This window comes from Octodon degus, unplaced genomic scaffold, assembly GCF_000260255.1.
Source record: "Octodon degus isolate 3935 unplaced genomic scaffold, OctDeg1.0 scaffold00127, whole genome shotgun sequence".
Lineage (NCBI taxonomy): Eukaryota > Metazoa > Chordata > Mammalia > Rodentia > Octodontidae > Octodon > Octodon degus.
Window position 1 is genome coordinate 6,571,702 of NW_004524703.1, and position 7,313 is coordinate 6,579,014.

General features: G+C 41.0%; 1 protein-coding gene and 1 pseudogene across 7 annotated transcripts in view; both read left to right on the plus strand.

The window, feature by feature from the left end:
- Nucleotides 1-7,313, plus strand: part of Ryr2 (ryanodine receptor 2) — a 681,083-nt gene that overhangs the window by 106,909 nt on the left and 566,861 nt on the right. The window lies entirely within an intron of this gene.
- LOC101581584 overlaps nt 6,293-7,313 on the plus strand; it is a 13,140-nt pseudogene continuing 12,119 nt past the window's right edge. Inside the window, exon 1 of the transcript XR_001117285.2 lies at nt 6,293-6,298. The product of XR_001117285.2 is annotated as a 60S ribosomal protein L13a pseudogene (transcript). The remainder of the gene's footprint in view (nt 6,299-7,313) is intronic.

A 7,313-nucleotide genomic window follows, 5' to 3' on the forward strand; every position in this document is an offset into this window, starting at 1 on the left:
TGTGTGTGTGTGTGTGTGTGTGTATGTGTGTGTGTGTATGTGTGTGTAGGGGCCTGGTCCCATTAGGCCAAATGGAGTTGGAAACTTAGCTTCTTACGTTGGACTTAGCATTATTGCTGTAGGACACATGCTTACCTTTCCAGCTTCCACCTCCTTCTCTGATGTTATTTGTCAGCAGTCTTCTGAAAATCATATCGGATATCAGCAGCAACGAAACAGATACTTTCTGCATGACTGTGTTCAGAGGCAGTGAGATGAACCAATTAAGTATTCTGCGTTCTGATGAAACACGTGGGTGGTCCTTTTGAAATTTATGATTTGTTACTGTTTACAATGAAATTTAAACTGGATTCTCTCAGGGATGGAACCCCTATTTTTTAAATTATTAGGAATATTTTCTTTCTTTATGTGAAATTATAGTAAGTGGACTTAGCCGTATGGATAATGCAGAAACACAGAGGTAACTACTGAAAAGCAGGTAAAATCGAACATATATTTTATTCATGAGATATGTTACATCAGTTAGTTGTTTAAAGAGTATTTAAGAAAGCAAAACAATTCTCTGGAGCTCTTGAATTCTATGTTAGCAACTGGGCAGAACAGAGCATTTGCAATTCGAGTTACAGATTGTACTGCAGTGCAGAAGGCTTGGTGGAGCTTACGGCATTTGCTGCCTCATCTGTCAGTTTGAGATGAGACAATGCAAACACCAGAGTGTACTTGTTAGGTTCTGGGCTTTCGGGTTCAGTCTCTATACAGAAAGATGCAACACGAAAATCAGCAGTCATGAGTGTGCTTGGCATTCAGTCACCTGAGAGGAAGCTAAATGCTTTTGTTTGGGTTTGAACAAAAATATGCTGAAAAATAATGAAGCAATGAATCAACTAACAAACAAAATGGACCTCTTCACTGCAGTTTGGCTCTTAATGCTTAGTATTCTAAGATTGTCCAAAATAATAATAATAATAATAATAATAATAATAATAATAATAATAAAAGCTACCACCAAAGCCTTTTAATTTGATTTTGAGAGCTGGGCTTTGCTGAATATTTGATGAAAGTGACTGCAGATAACTGCAGTGGCGCTCTTGGTGAGTCCCTGCTGGCAGCTTCAGCAGTCTGCCCTTTTGGAGATTTCCAGGGGTTGATTCTCCATCTGGGGAGCAGGGAAGGGAAGCCTGATTATTCCAATCAGATGGGCAGGCCCCAGAGTGATAGGTGAACACTCAGAGTTTCCCACCTTCCAATAAAAATCCCAATGGTCCTCACGTCAAACAGTAGTAGCCAGGCTTTCCGTAGAGGGACAGGAACTGCCCAGCAGATTGCCTCCAGGGAGGGCCGGTTTTGCTGAATAATATCTCTGGGATGATGGTGAGGATCTCCTTTTATTTGCAATAACTTTACGACTTGGTGAATGTCATAGCCTGATGGTTCTTGCCTGTAGGGCAGAGAGGTAAGCAATGCAGCTGTCCAGTAGTCGTGGTCTCTCGGTGCAGCAATCAGTGTAATTCTGTGATGGCTATTTAGAGAATGAATTTAGTAATTTTGCATGTAAGAAACCCTCAGCTAAAAGGTGCAGCTTCTTGGAAGGAGCTTTCTGTTTCTGAAAACAAAGACTCAAGCGATAACAACTTCTTTTCCTGGATGCTCACTCAGCCAACTGGAAACTGATTTGCTGGGACACTGATCTCCAGAGAGTCGGAATCTAGGGGATAAGGGGAGGCTGGAGGCTGTGACTGACACAGCATATCCGGGAGGCTGTGGTATCACACAGTTCACCTCTAAGTGCTCATCATGGATCCCGCAGGGTTGTGATGCCCAGCTGGCTGCAGGGTAGAGGCGACCACTAGTCTCAGCCTGTGCCTGTGATGTCCTTTTGGGAATCCTGGGAGGTAGTCCTTACGTGTCATTAGGAATTAAGCTCTAAAGAGAACTGGTTTGATGGGGGATGTAGGGGAGGGGAGACAGAAAGAAAGGGAAGGATGGAGAATGAGAGAGACAGAAGAGTACTGACTTGGACTGGTTTAAGAACTTTATAATTTTTGATACTGCATTTTTTCCCTATGGATCACTTATTTGATAGTTTTTAACTTTGATAGGTGTTGGCTTCTCATAACTCTGCACATTAAAAATAGTCTGTTATTGATTAAGACTGATTATCAAGCTGATAGGACTCCCAGCCTTCTGACCTTTGATAAGAATGTCCCTACATCCCGAGGACAGGGGTGAATAGATATCTGTCCCACAATATGTAGAGTTTAGCTTTGGTGACAGAAAGACTTTGAGGGGGAAAGTAAGTGGGAAATGTTTATTTCTGTTGCAGGTTCTGTATGCCGGCATGAGCGGCAGAGCTCCTGGCTGCTTGCAGGGGTTCGGGGCTCCCCACCAGCTGGAGAGTTGATGGGGAGAGCAGTGTTGCCTTTTGATATTTTAGGATGTTGACTTAATGGTGCTAGGGGTGTTTCAGCCTTTGCTCTCTATGGGATACTTGCTATATTAAACGGTATGATGACTGACAGTGTTTTTTTTTTTTTTTTTTTTAAACTTCGTTAATCTAAAAGAGCAAAGTAGGTTAAATGTCTGAAGACACTGTATTCTGTGACTCTTTTTCCTTTGTCCATCTTTGGGTCTCTTGTAAACAGAAACAAGCTTTAAATGCTTTGCATATGTCTTGGTGATTTCTCTCTTTTGGTTTTAATAGAATGAGATGTCTGTGATTGTATGAATTATTAAGTTGTTATTAACTTTTAGTTAGCGTGAGCATGTAGTTATCATTTTCTAATGTCATGTAATCAGATTCTAATTTATTTCCGTTCCAGACACCAAAAGATCCTTTTGTTTTGGTCTTGGCTAATGATACAAATGGGCTGCTGCATGTCACTGGCTCCTAATTCAGTGAAACACACTTCAGTTTCTTGCTGGGCTTTCAAAAATAAGTATTATTGAAATTTTAGTTTTGTATTTTAAATGCATTATATACTTGAAATATTTTAAACAAAAATGGTAAACTAAGCAGATCTTTCTGAATTGTAGAAACATATGTATACTTTGCAACTAAATTCGTCTTAGTGTGTGGATAATTCATATTAGAAATATAGGCAGGATATCAGATGAAAATTCTGAGAATGTGTACCACTTAAAACTCTTATCTTTTAAGAATTGCTACATACCATACTTCATATGTTAACTTCTCAAAATGAGCTGTTTAATATTGACTTAATTAGTTGAATGTAGTTTGGATACCTTTTTCTTCTTTTATTCATTCCCTGAGTATTATGTGAATTCATTATATGGTATTAGGGATTTAATGGTGAACAAAACTGACAAATGCCTTTTTCTCTGATGGTTTCTTTTGGAAGATGCAGAGACTCTGAGTAAAATAAGCAGATAAGATACTTGCAGCAGGATATTGTTTTGAAGGGAAAACTCCTCACATAATGGAAAGAGAGCAACACGGAATTTGACGTTAGGAAGGAGGTATTTAGGCAGGGTGTCTGATACTCATTCCTTGTGAATGGGCTATTTGGGTTGTGTCAGGAGTGATGAGAGGGACCAGCCCTGGGACAATCTAGGTAAAGAGCGTTCAGAGCCAAGAAGCCACGGCTGCTTAGCTTTGGGGGAGAACTTGGAATGTGAGGATGTATGGAAGAAGGGTGCACAGGCAAGATGTGAGGTGAGGAATGGGGGACTTGAACCCCACAGTGCCCCTCGGTCTCAGCCTGGCAGCCTCAGCCATGGTGACAGAAGACCCTGAGCCAGTCACAAAATGCAATGTGGTGAACAGAAGCAAGCTTGCAGTGTATGAGCATATAGATCTCACTTTACCTCATAATAACAAGTTTTTAATTTTTTTTTAAAATAATGAATACTTGTTGAAGTGCATTTTGAGGACACAGGCAGGAAATCTGGGAACAAAAGAGGCTGTAATCCTACAGATTACAGAAAATGTGCCTGGGACTTAAGGTCAGTGAACGTGCTGTGGAGCCGGAGGAGGATACAGCTGGTGCCAACCGTGGAGGCCCCCTGAGCTCAGAAATGATTCTGGAAAACAGAACACATGTGGGTATTGGTTTGTGGGGAGATGTAGGAGTGGGTGTAGGTGTGTGCAGGACGCCAGTGATTTTCCATCTGTGTTCTAAGCAGTTCTTGCTATTGAGGCTCCAGAAGGGATATTGATTACGGTAAAGGGGAGTGTGAGGCCAGATGGGTGGGTGTTTTCTGAACATCAGTCCTCCCCTTAAGATGAACTCGCCGAGCCTGTCTGGTTGATGTGCACCTTCTGAGCTGAGTCAGCGCTTGCCCCAGGAGGCCCATGATTTAGACCGACTCCTTTTCATGTATCCACTTTCACTGTGTAGAAACCCTTGTAGCTCAGTGTCAAAGGTAACCCGGCTGCCCAGATTCTGCTTGTTAGCCACTTGTGCTATGAAAATGTTATCACATATTACCTGGGGACAAAGAATAGTCTCCAGGATTTCCTTGGAGCTTATTATTCAGATCTTGATTTCATCCGAGTCTCTAATTATGCAGTGCGGTGGTTCAGAAAACGTCTACAATAGATTCGTCTGCACTCGCCTCATTGCTTCAGATTTCTGTTTCACACAATGATTAATTTGTGCTCTCTCTTCCTAGGAAGGCTGAGGAGTATGGAGTTCTGTGCAAACATAGGTGGTTTCTTACTAGAATAGAAAAGCTTTTATAAATGGGTTTCTCTGCTTGGTTCATGAGAGGTTAAAAACATTTGTTATTCTTGTCAACTTTGCGTTTCCTGGACATTGGCCCTGTTTGTCCTAACATCATACTGCTAAGCAGCAAGTGTGCCGGTTCGCCCCTTAAAAGTAGGCAAGGCTTTGAGAAGAGAATGCCATATTAATTTGAGCCTGGTTTAAATGGTCTCCCTTCTCACCAGTATTATGTAGGTCTAAATAAATTATACTTTAGTTCTTTTCATTAGGGAGCCCTTTTTCTCTTTAAACACGCCCTTGATATATGATCCAAAGGTGGATTTCACCAGTAGGATCTTTGACTAGGCTTTGATTTTTGGTTGCTCTTGGGTAGGGAAAGTTCTTTATTCTCCTCAGGCCTGATTCTGGGGAGACAACTTCCTACCCTTAACTTAATTTTTATCAAGTGAACAGTGTGCTATATGGTCACCACCTGTAAGAACCATAAAGAAGAGGTTTGTGAAATCATAGAAAATTCATGTCATCTTATTCACAGAATATTTTACAGCAGAAGCAAATGAGCTGATAATTTAAAACCTGTTATCTCTCGTGTTGAATACCTGCTTTGATTTCATTATTTAAGGAGGAAAGCCAGTTCTCCAGCGAGTAGAAGAGCACCACAAAGGTAGGTGACAGATAGGACACTTTTTTAAGGAGGGGACAAAAAATACAAAAAGAAAATCTTTTCAGAAATTTACAGAATTTTCTTTTGTTCTAAGGGGTTTCTGGGAACAATCAGGTTTCTCTTGAAATATTTTCTTTAGATACTCACTGTGTTTACAGTGGTGGGACCATAGGAACTGCTTGTGTCATTTAGTTATGACAGTGACTATATCCCCTTCCCTAAGATTCTTAAGGTTGGTGGAAGAGTCAGGGTTTGGAACCAGACTTTCCTGATTTGGGGACAGTCAGTCGTGTTATACCAACCTATAGTAACACCCTCTAGGCACAGACAAGTGGTAGATTTGTATCTGGGTGCTGGTCCTGCGCCGTGCTCCAGGGCCAGATCCTGCATTCAGAAGGACAAGAAGAAGCCTGCGGTGGGAGTGCTGGCTGATTGTCACGCATCAGGGCAATCAGAGAGCTCACTTAGTCCCCCTGATGACTCTGCTAAGGTCAGTACAGGTAGCAGGAAAGCATATGGACCTGAATTTTGGATGAGAAAAAAGGTTCAGAGAGATTAATCTGAAACCAGGTGACTTGACATACTAGATTTGATTGAAAATACAGTAAATGTTTAAAAATTATGACAGTATAAAACACATCATTAGTACTCCCTCTCTGAACATCCCCCACTGAATTTGAACACACTTATCTCACCCTCTGCAGCAGTTCTGAAAGTCCTCTTTGGGAAGTTTTGAGTTGCACCATTGTGGCCGCTTTTATGTCTTGAATCAATTCAAAGTGTATTTCTTTCATGGTTATTTTGACTTCATGGAAGAGCCAGAAATTGTAGAGTGTCTGTTCTAGTGAGTAGGGTGGATGAAGGTACACTGTCATTTTTTTAGTCATTCCTCCTAAGTCAGGTTCTTTTTCAGCTGCACTTCGATTTCCAATCAGCCTGCTCTTCCGGTGTTGCCCATTGGCGTTGTCAGTTCCCAGCCTGCTATACGCACCTCTCACCCTGGCCCCACTATTCATCCTGTTGAGTCCTGCTTACCAAATTCCTGCTTTGCCGTGCGGCCGCTTGCTCCAGGGGCCTGTACTGATCACACAGGAGTCTGAGTTACAGATGCATTTGAAAATGAAGATGCTTTGTTTTTCCTTTAGACCCAATCTGAGATCTACCCACCTCAATGTCCTAACTTTTGGTTTTTTGAAATAGCTGGCAGAGGTTATAGTGACTATGTTTTAATTTTTGGTCAATATTTAGAAATAATTTGAGGATGAGGGTCTCTTGGACTTTAAAGGAATATCTACTCCAACAATGACAAGGGGTTGGGACTAAGTGGTAGTTCTAAAACATTTTCATTACTAGTGAGGCAAGAATGATCTGCGAGATAGGCTCCCCATTTGTAAAATGAAGTCACTGATTTATGGAAATTTATCAACAAAGCCTAAATATTGCTATAAAATTGAGGCTTCCTGTTATCAATATTTTGAAATATTTTTCTCCAGATTTTAAGTGTATTACTATGAGTCAACCTTTCAATTGCAAAGCTTTAGTTTGGGTAATAATGTATAACTTTCCAATGAATCATGCACTTATGTATAGCACTTGAATATGAAAATTTTATAATCCTCATAATCTTTTTTTTCTGTATTTAGGGTGGGGTCTACAGGGTCTCACTACATAGATCAGACTCATAGTGATTCTCCTGTTTTCAGCCTCCCAAAGGCTGGGATTACAGGCACGTGCTACCATATCTTGTGTTGTTCAAAATAGAGGCTCCTCTTCTCCACTGCTGGTGGAAATGTAGACTGGTGCAACCATTATGGAAATCAGTATGGAGACTCCTTAGAAACGTTGGTCTGGAAATCCCCTTTAAACCAGCTATTCCTTTACTGGGAATTTTCCCAGAGGATCTGAAAACATCATATCATAGGGATATATGTGTGCCTATGTTTATAGCAGCACAATTTGTGATA